Source organism: Moschus berezovskii, chromosome 3 (genome assembly GCF_049115385.1).
Source record: "Moschus berezovskii isolate FMDL1 chromosome 3, NW_MosBer_1.0, whole genome shotgun sequence".
NCBI lineage: Eukaryota > Metazoa > Chordata > Mammalia > Artiodactyla > Moschidae > Moschus > Moschus berezovskii.
The window spans coordinates 93,939,083-93,954,452 of NC_142462.1; positions in this window are offsets into that span (position 1 = coordinate 93,939,083).

The window sequence follows — 15,370 nt, forward strand, 5'->3', positions numbered from 1 at the left end:
CTCTTCATGTATGTAGATGGTCATATGATTTTTATCCTTCATTTTGTTAATGATCTGTTTCACATGGATTGATTTGTGCATATTGAATGACTTTTGCATCCTGGAACAAATCCCACTTGATCCCAGTGTATGATCCCTTTGATGCATTATTGAATTTGATTTGGTAGTATTTTGTTGAGGATTTTTGTATTCATGTTCATACATAATATTGATCTGTAATTTTCTTTTTTTGTGTGGTGTCTTTGTCTATTTGGTAACAAGGTGATGTTGGTCTAGTAGAATAAGTTTGTAAACTTTCCCCCATCTTCAATTTTTTGGAATAGATTGAGAAAAGATAGGCATTGACTCTAAAATGTTTTGTAGAATTCACCTGTGAAGCCATCTGGTCCTGGATTTTATTAGGCATTTTGGTTACTGATTCAACTTCATACTAGTGATTGTTCTGTTCAGATTTTTTTCTTTTTCTTCTTGGTTCAGTCTTGGAAGACTGTATATTTCTAGGAACTTGTCCATTTCTTCTACCTTGACCAATTTGTTAGCATATAATGTTCATAGAATTTCTTGAGATCATTTTCATTTCTGTGGTTGGTTGTAATTTCTCTATATTTCTGATTTTATTTATTTGGGTAATCTTTCTTTTTTTTATGAACCTGGCACAAAGGTTATCAATTTTGTTTATATTTTAAACAAAACAGCTCTGTTTTATTGACACATATCTTAAAAGTAAGAACTTATTTTTCTTTCCCTTGGAAACTTTATCTTTCCTTTAGTCCCTGGAGAATAGGTTTTCTTATTTATATTAAATGATAGAGGTGACTACTATATATTTTCTGGCATCAAAATGATAAAAAGAAATGGTATGATTTTAGCTAAAGGAGTAAAAATCCAACCAGAAATCAATTAGCAATATTCAGATATTTTATAATAAGCAGTGCCAAACTGGTATTACTCCTAAAAGTTTAAATTATGTGATTTCTGTGATTGTACCTAATAGGCAATTAATGGAATGAAATCTTGAGTCTGTTATTCTGAACGTGAGTACCCTTCTATAATTTTGAGTTTATGCATGGTCACAATTATCTTTTGAAGAGAAAATCTTGCAAGTAAACATTTTGTTAACAATTTATTTTTGCATAAAAATTTGTATGCTTCTAATAACTTTTATTGATAATAAGGAGAAATTTGAGCCTATCTCCAGTGTCCATGCTTCTAGTTTGAAGTATATTGGATCAAGTAGAAATACACATATTAGTTTTAAAAGTACCAAATTGTTTTATCTGTCCTTTCCTTCTCAAGTTTACTGAAGCCAGATCATTAAACAATAACAATATGATCATAAATATTAAAAACAAATAAAGCAAAAAGATGAAGTGTGGAAGCTTTTTGGAAAGGTTATTAGAAACAATAACCCAAATTGACAGTTAAAGAGCACAAGTATAATACCAAGTTGTGCAAAGAACAAGAATGTGTGTAAATACTGTTTGCACAATGTGTGCTCATTGTACAGGTGAGACCAATTCATTTTCCAGAATCTCAGTTCATCCTTCTACTGCCTATCAAAATCTGACAACATCCTAGTCACTAGGAATGATCCGTTAGCTTCCCACTGTGATTAATGACAGATTTTCTTTGTCAATTTTCTCTAGAACAATAATATACTAAGTAAATATATCAATGGCTTTACAAATCCAAAGTCCTCAGAAATGTTCTAGAATAGTACAGGTAAAAGACTAGGATTTATACAATGCTTTACTTAAATTTTTTGTTGGTTTGTTTTGTTTTAAATCACATGCATTACCTAAGGGTTTCTACCATAGGAAAAAACCAAGCATATAACAAACTCTTTAGAAACAAGATAAATTTTCAGAAAGTATTAGTAAGAATTATTTAGTCTTGGAAAAGGGATATTTTCTAAAACTATTTATCCAAATTCCTTCAGCACTCCTATGACTAAAATTTTCTTCAAAATCACTTAAACACTAAAATTCTCTTCAAAGTTGTCTAAAGCCACCTTCTAAATCATTATTTGTTCACTTGGCATTTAGTTATAGTATAGTACTTATAATCATAAAAATAGTCTTTGTGGAAATATGTACTTCATTGATTGAACATATAAATTTTCATTTGTACAAAATGATTAGCGGCCAATATGCTCTGATTAATTTTAAAGTAGCCAAATTTTTTAATAATTAGTAAATATAAGCAAGTACAGCATCATACTAAAAATAGTTCTTATTTTTCATAGGCTATTCAAATACCTTGTAAATTTTAAATAACTGCTGTTAGTGTCAATTACCATTTCTACTAAGGGTCAAATAAAATATTACCGTTAGAATTTCCCTTTTATTTTTATTAGGTTTAGAGTTAATGATCATTCTCTAAAAGTTTTAAATTAAGATTCTGTTGTAATATAAAAAACAGAAGTCACTATAGTTTTGATGTGTTTAGATGATGTATTTTAGAAATCAGACAAATTTTGAAATTAATTGTGATTATTAATTATTAATTATAACATAAATGGCATTATTTTGAGAGAGGGATAACTTAGGTATGGTACTGGGTTTTTTTTCTTTTTGCAGATTGAGGCAGTTGTAAAATAACTTAATGTAGCTTTTTACAACTGTGTATTCTATAGTATTTTTTCATTTGGTGAAATTTTAACTGTTAATGTTTTTGTCATTGTGCTTTGTACCATTTATTAAATAAAAATTTAAAAAAAGAAATGAATTGTAGTGTCAGCCATAAAATGGAAGATGCTTTATGAAAGTATATAAGTGTCAATGTGAATGTAATTACTGTTCACAACACATCACAGGAGTCCACAGATGGCCACAAGAATCAGACTAACCTCCAATTAGTCTCACAAAGCTTACTGAAATTAGCAGGAAATATATTTTTTGTCAATTAATTCATATTTACTTAAAACCATACAACTTCCTACTATAATTTTCCTTCCATAAAATATATATTTAGTGTCCACTTTTCTCATTTCATATTAATGGTATAAACTATTCTCCAGGGAATGAAAAAGAAAAATGGTGATTCTAAAGGGAAAGGCTTTTAAAATATGGGTCATTTCAGATGAAAAGTGTTCTTAAGAGGGGCTTGGGAATAACTGTTCTTTTTGTAAAAAATAAATTTAAATCAATATTACAAAAGATAGCTCTACATAACAGAGAATACTCAAATGAATGCCTTTGAACATTAAAATGTAATGATTTAAGGTTATGGATCAGTGGCTAAAAACACACAGAGACCACAGACTCACTTTATTTGCTCCAGTCATGAGGAGAAAAGCCTACTCTCAGAGCTCCATCTGCTAGGATGACTTTCTGTCAGGATAGTTGTAGAATTCTGGGTGGTAGTTTTGAGCTAAAAATAATGCAAGATTTAGATTCTCCAGAGACTAGCTGACTTACTATGCCAGGATTTGAAAAGTTCTGAATCATTTGTGCTGACAGGCTCTTGATTTGCTCTTTTCAGATCTAGGGTTTGTTGTCTTCTTTTAAGATGTTGTCAGATTTTTAATGGTCTTTTTTTAATCCTCCAGGGGCTAGTGTGTAGTCCTTTGATTTGTAAGTGTCCTTCCCATAAAAAAGGGTGATACTGGTTATAATCTAGAGTTGGTTAAGGATAAAGTGTTTGGCACTGTTTTCTATCCTATTAAAGACTATGATGCACAAACTCTCTATGATGGGAGTCCTAATATTGATAGAGTACTTAGTTATAATAGCATTTTTCATTACTGGATAGTGCTCAGAAACATTTTCATAAGCTTATATACAGTAAAAATAAGCATGCACTCAAGGGTTCATATATTAAGCGATTGGAAGAAGTTTGCAACAATCATAGACTTGAGAGCTATTGTTAATTCTTCTTGGGGAGGAAACAGGGATTTAACTATTGCTTTTGACAAAGGACCAAGTCACGATTTTGTGATGGTACATTTTCTTGAGAGTCACGTTTAGATAGTTGGGGAAAAGGGAAAGGGATAATTTTAAAAGGTGATTTGTGAAGCTGGTTACACAACTGTTGATTTTTATCAGTTAAAATGTTTGGGTCTGAGTTCAGATAGACCAAAGTTCAAATACTGTTTTTAATTATGAAAAGGCCATGTGGCACTTGAATATATTATTTAACAGCTTCAAGACTCATTTTTTTATCTATAAATATATGATAATAAAGATCAAAAATTCATAGGAGTATTGTGAAAATTAAATTGCCCAATGAATGTAGAATTTGAGCATAGTACATGACACATTTTTCTTGAAAGGTATCTGCTGTTATTATTTTCATCATTACAATCCTCACCATCATTATTATGACTTATTCATCTTTTTCTCCACTGTAAAATCATGCTAAATAACTTGCCCAGATAAGTTTCTCCATATGTATTAATTATGTTGAATAAAATATCAACATTGATCCTATTTTGTATTACTTTAGGGTCAAGGTACCTCTTCTCTCTATCTAATATTTAGCACTTGGCAAATACCCAGTTTTTAAGGGACTGGTGTACAGTTCTGACATAATGACACCATGTGTGCTGGGTCTAATGTGTGTGTGCCAAGTCACTTTAGTCATGTCCGACTCTGTGCAACACTATGGACTGTAGCCTGCCAGGATTCTCTGTCCATGGGAATTTCCAAGCAAGAATACTGGACTGGGTTGCCATTTCTTCCTCCAGGGGATCTTCCAAACCCAGGGATCTTCCAAACCCAGGGATCAAACCTACCTTGTCTCTTGTCTCTCCTGCATTGCAGGTCGGTTCTTTACCGCTAGCACAATTTTTTTTAAGCTTATTTATATTTTAATTGCTTTACAGATCTCATTTTGTTCTTTTCTGTCAAACCTCAGCATGAATCAGCTATAGGTATATATATATCCCCTCCCTTGAACCTCCCTCCCATCTCCCTCCCTATCCCACCCATCTAGGTTGATACAGAGACCCTGTTTAAGTTTACTGAGACATACAAAAAATTCCCATTGGCTGTCTATTTTACATGTGGCCTGGCGTGCTGTGATTTATGGGGTCGCAAAGAGTCGGACATGACTGAGCGACTGAACTGAACTGAACTGAACTGAATGTAAGTTCCCATGTTACTCTCTCCATGCCAATTTTTATCCATTTTTTTAATTCTAAATTTTGGATAAAAATTGCATTCACAAGAAACTTTAGAGATCAATGCTAAGAACCCACATTAAAAAATAATATGGGCAAAGAATATGTAAAATTCTCACTATTTTACACAGGATTTTGATTTAACAGGGAAAACTAACATGTCTTTTTTTTATAAAGAGGGTAACAAAAGCATATACTCTTAGCATTAACTTTGATGCCATGATATTTGGGAAAGGAAAAGAGATCCATCGTATTTGCAGAAAGATGAGGTTTCTCTTTTGGAATATAAAATAGAGGCTCACTGTGACCATAGAGCAGAATGCCTAATGCACCCTAATCATTTTATGTACTGCATGGAAATTGAAGCACCTAGCTCCATCTCTGTGATTGATTAGATATAGGTATTGAATAAAGTTCTTGATTTCACAGAGCTTAAGTATTTTTAGCTATAAGATGAGGGTAATCATTTCTGACCTTCTTGACTCACAGGGATCAAATGGCAAACTGTCAAAAGCCAAATGATATGAACATGTAAAAGAATATAAAATACTATAGCTAACAGGTGCTCTAATTATAACAGGTATGATAACATTTTAGCAGTTTAACAACTCTAGAATTTTAATAGAAATATATATCAGTGTCAAAGTGTTAATCACTTTGTTGTGTCCAACTCTTTGTGACCCCATGGACTGTAGCCCACCAGGCTCCTCTGTCCATGGGGTTTCCTAGAATACTGGAGTAGGTTACCATTTCTTTCTCCAGGGGATCTTCCTGACCCATAGATCGAACTCAGGTCTCCTGCATTGAAGGCAGATTCTTTACCACCTGAGCCATCTGGGAAGCCCATAAATTGTATTTATATTCTCTTCTGTTTGTACCCATTAACTTCTGTGTTTGTTTAATTATTTTCCCAGTGTGTTTTCGAACCCAGGATAATTCAACTTTCCTATCTATATTTCCATTATCTCCCTAGATACAAAAATGGCCATAAGAAGGAGTCTGATTCTCATATATTAATATCTTTCTACTCAGTCTTCCACTGAAGTAAGCAATCCCTAATGGCCTTTAGCATTCATATATTCTAGCTCATACTTTGATAACTCTCTGTCCTAGTAATATCTTACCATCCTTATTTTCCTTCCCTCAAATCCAGGGCTTATATTTATTCTCTTCTTATCTTTCAGTAACTTCTCCTTTCTACTCTAGAGAGCTGACATTTTGCTCTTGTTCTCATGTGGAAAACTCAGAATCTGCCTTCAGGCATCTACCTACATAACTTAGTTATTACATTGCCAAAAAGGGTTAAGTTTCCTTACTCCACTCCATTTGAATCCTTTGAGAGGTTGAGGTCCCCTAAATTTTCTAGTTAAGGAAAAAACTAGAGTCCCTTTTAAAATAGCCACACTAATAAGGATACCTCAGTTAAATCACCACCCTAATTTTCAGCTATCTTGCAAGCCAACTGACTTTTGCTTTTAAACCAGAAAAAATCTCTCTCAAATACACATGATTTTCCCCAAATCTGAGGATACATGTTAAATTTTAAGTTCTCTTTGTTCAAGAATCAGATTTTACTTTGTTAAAGCCAGGTTTTATAATAGAAAAAAGAAAAGCAAAAAACATTTTATCTCTCCCCAGGTCTCTGTAAATCATCCCATCTTAGTTTCCAAAATTTCATTCTATATTAAGATTCCAAACACCTGGTTAGGAGATCAATTGACTCCTTTGTACTTTCTTTCTTCTTTCATATCCTCTTTCCTAAGATAAATGAAAACTGCCCTTGAAGTGATGAAGTCATTTACTCTTAAGAGAGATGAAGGCTGCAAGGGTCATATATTGGTTTGCTAGGACTGGGATTGGGCTTCCTTCATGCTTCACTAGTGGCTTAGACAGTAAAAAATCTGTCTGCAATGCCAGAGACCTGGGTTTGATCCTTGGATCCGCAAGATATTCTGGAGAAGGGAATAGCTACCCACTCCAGTATTCTTGCATGGAGAATTCCATGGACAGATGAGCCTGGCAGGCCTCAGGCCATGAGGTCACAAAGAATCAGATATGACTGAGTGACTAATATTAACATGAAGGGCTGCCATAACCAATACCACAAATTAAGTAAGTGAAGTCGCTCAGTCGTGTCCGACTCTGTGCGAACCCATGGACTGTAGTCTACCAGGCTCCTCAGTCCATGGGATTCTCCAGGCAAGAATACTGGAGTGGGTTGCCATTTCCTTCTTCAGGGTATCTTCCTGACCCAGGGACTGAACCCAGGTCTCCCACATTGCAGGCAGAGGCTTTAACCTCTGAGCCACCAGGGAAGCCCATACCACAAATTGAGAGACTTAAATAACAAAAATGTGTTGTCTCAGAGCTATGGGGGCTAGAATTCCAAGATCAAAGTATTGATGATTCTTTCTGAGGTCTGTAACAGGCAATCCATTCCATGATTCTCTCTTAGTTACTAGTGATTTGCTGGCCATCTTTGACATTCTTAAGTACATCACCCCAGTCCTTGCCTTTAGATTTACAATACATGGCATTCTCCCTGGGCATGTGGACATGTCCAAATCTCCCCAAAAGTGTATTAGTCATGTTGAATTAGGGGCCCACCCTACAGTAATATGACCTCATCTTAACTGATTATCTGCAATGAACCTACTTACTTCCAAATAATGACACATTATCAGAGCTTTAACATATGAACTTTTAGGGGATAAAATTCCCATAATAAGCCACAAAGACAAAAATTCTCTTAGTTAATAAATCGGCTTTCTGTCTTGCCATGTTATCCTTATTAGCTATTCACTATACCTTTTCCTTACCAATGTATATTCTGTGATTCTATAATTCTTTGTAATCTAATTTATAGCAAAAATGCTGGTTCTTACCCCCTTGTGTCCTCTTTAAAGACCAGAGGGAAAGGGTGCTCATATGAATCTTTAAAGAAAAATCTACACTTATCCACGTATATCTGTATAGGTGCTATTAGGAAGAAAGTGTTAGTTGCTCAGTCATGTCCAACTCTTTGCCATCCCGTGGACGGTAGCCCACCAGGATCTTCGGTCCATGAGATTCTTCAGGCAAGAATACTGGAGTGGTTGCCATTTCCTTCTCCAGGCGATCTTCCCAACACAGGGATTGAACCTGGGTCGCAGGCAGATTCTTTATCATCTGAACCACCAAGGAAGCCTCCATTAGGAAGAAAAGAAGTAGTAAAAATGAAAGTTATCAAGAATATGTGATTCTTGTTTCCAAGATAAAAATCATATAGAAATTAGTTTTTGACTTGTGACTGTTGAAAATTTCCTTTTTGCATTTCTAGTATTTATTATGAAATAAACAGTAGCAACTTTTTGGGAGAATAGCTTATAATGGATGTGAGAGTTGGACTGTGAAGAAAGCTGATCACCGAAGAACTGATGCTTTTGAACTGTGGTGCTGGAGAAGACTCTTGAGAGTCCCTTGGACTGCAAGGAGATCCAACCAGTCCATTCTAAAGGAAATCAATCCTGGGTGTTCATTGGAAGGACTGATGCTAATGCTGAAATTCCAATACTTTGGCCACCTCATGCGACGAGTTGACTCACTGGAAAAGACTCTGATGCTGGGAGGGATTGGGGGCAGGAGGAGAAGGGGACGACAGAGAATGAGATGGCTGGATGGCATCACCGACTCTGTGGACATGAGTTTGAGTGAACTCCGGGAGTTGGTGATGGACAGGGAGGCCTGGTGTGCTGTGATTCATGGGGTCGCAAAGAGTCGGACACAACTGAGCGACTGAACTGAACTGAACTGAAACAAATTATCCTGCTTCTTTCTCATGGTGTAAATATATCTAAACAAACTATAAGAAGTTTGAAGAGTAAAGAGTTTATGAATTATTTTAGCTATCCCAAAAGGTTAAAGTGATATTTCATTGTGGTTTAATTAGCATTTCCTTGATGATTAGTGATGTTGCACACTTTTCCTATACTTGTTGGCCATTTGTAAATCTTCTTTGGTAAAATGTCTGTTCCAGGCAACTGTCCATTTTTCAATTGGGTTATTTGGTTTTTTGTTTCTTTTTTTTTTTTTCCTGTTGAGTTATATAAGTTTTATGAAGCAATGGTACAGAAACCTCCTGCTAAACAGGAGACACAAGAGATGGGGTTCGATCCCGGTGTCAGGAAGGTCCCCTGGGGTAGGAAATGGCAACCCACTCCAGTATTCTTGGCTGGAAAATTCCATGGACAGTGGAGTCTGGCAGGCTACAGACCATGGAGTTACAGAAAGTCGGACACAACTTAGTGAATCAACAATATATTTTTAATATTAAGCCCTTATGAGTTATATCATTTGCAGATATTTTCCCCCATTCTATAGGTTGTCTTTCATTTTTTTGATTGTTCCCTTTGCATATTATTTGGTCATTAAAAAAAGAAAACCCCGTCATTTGCAACAACATTAGTGAAACAGTTCATAACATTAAGTGAAATAAGGCTGTCAGAGAAAGACAAGTATTTTATGATCTCACTTATATGTGGAATCTAAAAAGACACACTCAGAGCCAGAAAGTAAATGATAATTGCCAGGGACTGTAGGGTTGGGAAAATGGGGAGATATTGGTCAAAGGGTACAGAATTTCAGTTATAAGATGAATGAGTTCTGGGGATGTAATGTCTAACATGCTGACTGTAGTTAATAATACTTTATTGTATACTTGAAATCTGCTAAGAGAATAGTTCTGAAGTAATGTCACCACATCAAAAAAAAATGTGATGTGTGAGCTGATGAATGTGTTAGTTAGCTTCATTGTGGCAATCATTCACAATGTATACATATAGCAAATATCAAATCATGATATTGTATACCTTAAATACAACTTATAATTTGTAATGTTTGTCAACTATTCCCTATTAAAGCTGGAGAAATAATGAAAAATAATTGTTTATTTTGAAAGTTAAAATAGGAGTTAACTCAGCTTTTTCTTTCAGCAATGTGTATTTCTCTTCCCTGGTGGCTCGGTGGTAAAGAATCTGATTGCCAATGCAGGAGACACAGGTTCCATCCCTAAGTCAAGGAGATCCCCTACAGAAGGAAATGACAACTCATTCAAGTATCCTTGCCTAGGAAAGCCCATGGACAGAGGAGCCTGGCAGGCTACAGTCCATGGGGTCACAGAGAGTCAGACACAACTTCGCAACCAGACAAAAACAAATAATTCTTCCTTGTTCTTCTTTAAACCATTATCTTTTTGATAAAAAAATTCTAATGTTTCTTCTGTATACTATGTTACCAAAAACACTCAGTTGATGTTTTTCATTTGCCTAACAAAAAAGCATTTTTATAATGCTGTATAATTTTTCAAACTGTTACTACAAACACCATACATATGGAATGTAAGGAGCATGTACTAGTCTCACCTCTCCCAAACAATGGAAACTAATTTATAAAGAACATAAACTGGAAAAGCCAAAGTTATACATGCATAAAAATCATACCTTCTAGTATTTCTGAGGAGGCAGTATAAGGTCAAAATACATTTTTAATATTTCTGATTTTTCTCATTATTTTAACATGTGAATGAGCACTTGAATGCATGTAGAATTCTATGATCATGACACCACAATTACTTTATTTGTAATTACTATTTTGAAGAAATAAATAGCTTGACTTTTATTTCATTGCAAGTAACCTAATTTCACTTGCTTCTATGTATGGAATTTATTCTGGGTAAAAAAGTCAACTGCCAAGAAAAAAAATATGAAGGTAATTGCAGCTGTCAGGAAATAATGTTCCATAAATATTTTCAAGTTACCTCACATTCAGAGCTTACTGAGCAAAGGTTACTGACAACCTATGTAAAGGATGATTGAAGGAAAAATGAGCCTTGGAAGTTAAACATAGAGACCTTCTGAGAGATTTATAGACAGTCTCCCCTGGAGCCATTTGTTTACATTCCAGGGGTTGTAAACCTAGAGACCTTCTCCTTTCACCAGAGTATTTATTTATATTCCATAACAGACATCAATTTCTTTCCATCTCTAGAGAGGTAGATGTACCAACCTCCCGGTTTCATAGTTTTGTGGTTACTCTCCTGTGACACATACCCTGCATCTGTTTTCATCCCGTCATCACCCTATGGGGATTCAGAGCATGAAAACTGGCATAGGTATTCTATGAGGAATTAGATGGCTACCTCTGATCCCAGGGGACTCCTGATTCTACGAATATGTGTGTATTTGGTATGTTAGTTTCTCAGTTGTGTCTGACTCTTTGGATTAAAACCCATCAGGCTCCTCTGTCTATAGAATTCTCCAGGCAAGAATATTGGATTATATAGACATCCCCTTCTCCAAGGAATCTTCCCGACCTATGGATCAAACCTGGGACTCCTACATTTCAGGCAGATTCTATAATAATGTATAATTATGAAAGGTAATATCTTGAATCATTCTTTCATAGTTTCAGACTGGCTAATTATACTGGAGAGGACCTGCCTCACAATGTTGAATAGATATAATGTTAATAGACATCTTTGTTTTGTGCAAATTTTCATACTATTTCACTTATAATCTAATATTACTTATTTTCTATGACTCAGAAATTTAGTAACTCAGATGATAAAGAATCTGCCTGCAATACAGGAGACCCAGGTTCCATACCTGGGTTGGGAAGATCCCCTGGGGAAGGAAATGGCAACCCATCCCAGTATTCTTGCCTGGAAAATCCCATGGACAGAGGAGCCTTGTGGGCTACAGTCCATGAAGTCATAACAAATCAGACATGGCTGAGTGACTAACACACACACAGGATAAGAACATACACACCCTAAGCTGGATGTCAAATGCATTTTCATGTATATTCAAACAGGCTCTTCATCAATTATTTTTTGAAATTTTATGTGCATAATAGTATCACCTTAAATAATGGCAACCTAGACAGCATATTAAAAAGCAGAGACATTACTTTGCCAACAAAGGTCCATTTAGTCAAGGCTATGGTTTTTCCAGTGGTCATGTATGGATGTGAGAGTTGGACTATAAAGAAAGCTGAGCGCTGAAGAATTGATGCTTTTGAACTTTGGTGTTGAAGACTCTTGAGAGTCCCTTGGACTGCAAGGAGATCCACCCAGTCCATTCTAAAGGAGATCAATACTGGGTGTTCACTGAAAGGACTGATGTTGAAGCTGAAACTCCAATACTTTGGCCACCTGATGCGAAGAGCTGACTCATTTAAAAAGACCCTGATGTTGGGAAAGATTGAGGGCAGGAAGAGAAGCGGACGACAGAGGATGAGATGGTTGGATGGCATCGCCGACTCAATGGATGTAGGTTTGGGTGGACTCTGGGAGTTGGTGATGGACAGGGAGGCCTGGAGTGCTGCAGTTCATGGGGTCACAAAGAGTCAGACACGACTGAGCAACTGAACTGAACTGAAATAACGGCAGGCTTATTTCTCCTTTTCTAATTATTATGTTTAAATAATAACTTAAAATTGCTGTTTAAAATATTTTCTATCTTAATTAACTGATAAAATAAACATTGAATAGAAGAGTGGATAGACCGCATCCTTGACTCTGTTCAGAATTCACTGGGAACTTTCTCAGTTGCTGTAAGATATTTGCAGAATCCATGAATTGCTGCCTCACAAGTAGTTCTCCCCTGCTTGGAAGGCAAATATATCAGTGCTTTTCTTTGGTTATTTTAAATATTGAGCAGTAGTCTCTACCTTTCACGGACGCTGCCTGACACATCAGCTAAATATATATTGTTCAAAATAAAATAACTGGCCTGTTGCTGGACTTTGTTATTAAAAAAAAGCTACCAACCCTGAGCTGTCACAAAATTCTGAGGGTTAAAATACCTGTAATGCCATGATTAACGTCAGAGAGAAATTCTAATTAGGCTGGAATGGCTCAGCAATACACAGTGATAAAATGAAAATGATGTATATAGAATCTTGCTGTTCTAGCAACCAAGAATGGAAATTATGAGGGTGTTTATTTTATTTATGGACAGTGTTACAGCTCACAATTTTCTTTGGTACTAATGACTAAAACTATAGTAAAACTAAAAAGCACTGGATTATGTAATCCTTAGTATCTGAGAGATATGTGAGAGCATTTAAAGACGTAGAAACAAAAATTCTTTAATAGATAAGAAAGTACCTATGGTAGTTTTTACAGAGACCCTCCTCTCTTCCACAGCTGAAGGACAGACTATACTGAAAAACAGGCAAACAATTTGATGAGTGTAGGAATTTTGGAAAAGCCTGTATTCACAGATGCAGTAAATTTCTAAACAAAGTGGTGGCTCTTACATGAAAGGAGTTGGACTCTGAGATTTGAGGTGAGGGCAAATGGGTGGATAAGCTCAAAAATATCAAACACCTGACTCCCATCCTCAGTGTCAAAAAATGGCAGTCTCCTCCTTGATGAAATCTTTGTCGATGTCTTACAAGCTATTACTTGTCCTCCTCAAGGCCTTCTCCCACTTCTGTCTTGGTCAGAAAGAGTGTCAACATGGTTCAATATGGAACGAGGGACAATGCAGGCTCTGCTAAGGAAGAAAATAAATCATTCACAAGAAATAGCAGGACCTGGATGAGACACACCATCATCATCTTGTAAAGCATGATGGAGTGATCTTGAAAGTCCTTGCCTAAGTAGAATAGAATATAAATCTTAATAGGGAAGCATTTGTTGATATGGTGGCAACTCCTGTTTCAGCATTTAAGGCCCCTGAAGACTTTCCTAACACAATGCTAAGATGACACTTGCAATAGTGGAAAAAGTTATTACCCATAATGTGTGAGTTAGAAAAGTGAGAACTACCTTGGCAGACTTTTAAGGAAGGAATCAAATATACATTAGAACAAATCAATGTTATATGATCCAAGGATCTACCAGATGACTATGTTCCTTGGGAAACTCCAGAAGACAGCCCCTTTACTGAAACAATTCATGAGTGAGTATAACATTTGTTTGTTTAGAAGTTCTTAAATAGTAACAACTGATGATAAGAGATACTGTTTAGTAACTGAGGATAACCAATGAAGAACAAATAGATTTGTGAAATAAACCTGGGGCAGGAACCTGACATAGGGAGAGAGAATATGAATATGAGATTGCATTGCCTATAAATCTCTTCTCAAATACTTGAGAATTTAAATTTGAGATATTAAGGGGTAGTTGATAATGGAGGAAGAGACACAAAGCATACAGAGAAGAGCTAATACATAGCAATTAATATTACTATTAGTTTAGTCAAAATCTTAAGAGGACCCAGGATGATATATCCAATTGCTTATGCTGCATTGTTTTCCGAATTGCCTTTGAGTTCCAGTTCAAATGAATTGTTGCTTTACTTGAGTTTCCCTCCTTTGTAAAAGGCCTTGTTCAATGTTTGAGGTCTAGTTTCAAAGCTATGCTATCATTTTTCTTTATTATCTTCCATCTGTTGCAATTAGTCCCCTCCTCATTATATAATTAAATTCTCATCTCCCAAAATACCCTATCTGCCACATTGTGCTGTCTATCTCTGTTTATGAGTATTTTGGTAAACTTCACGTTGTGACTGTTACCCATATGTCTAGCTTTAGAGATGATGGTCAAGTTGTAGGTATGCTTATACTCATTCCCTCAGGGATAGGCAATGTGGAGATCCAGTAAGAAAAAGTGCCTATAAAAATGTGTGATATATGTATGTATATTTAAAGTCATACATTTTTAAGCCAAGTTATGAGTGTATTTTTCTTACAGCAGAGCTAATTTTTATATAATAAGATGGTAAAAGTTTTGACTACATGTACTAATTAATAATTAACTTGCTTCCTGAAATCTTTACTTCTGAGGGAAGTTGACATGATCTATTTAGTAAAAGAAAAGAGAAGCTTTGTAAATTTTCCTGTAAGTTGGCATGCATGCCTACCACTTCCCAACTAACTGACTATTGGAACGGTATTTCATGGTCAAAGTAATCTCTTTCCAACATTGTTATACTGAAATATGTGTTAAATTTCCACTATCACAAAACTGCCAAGCTTAATAAATATGTGGATTTGAAAGACCATCTGTATGATTCTTTTGTACGATATTTTTTCTTTTATTTTTTGCTAAAATGTTTTTATATTCTTCTACTTCCCTAATTTAGATACTAAATCATATCCAGATGTCCACTTTATATCAAGTTGCCATAGTCTCAGTTATCAAATTTTATTGACAGCAAAACTAGTTCTTAGGTGCTAAATTAAGATGCTTCCATAAAGCAA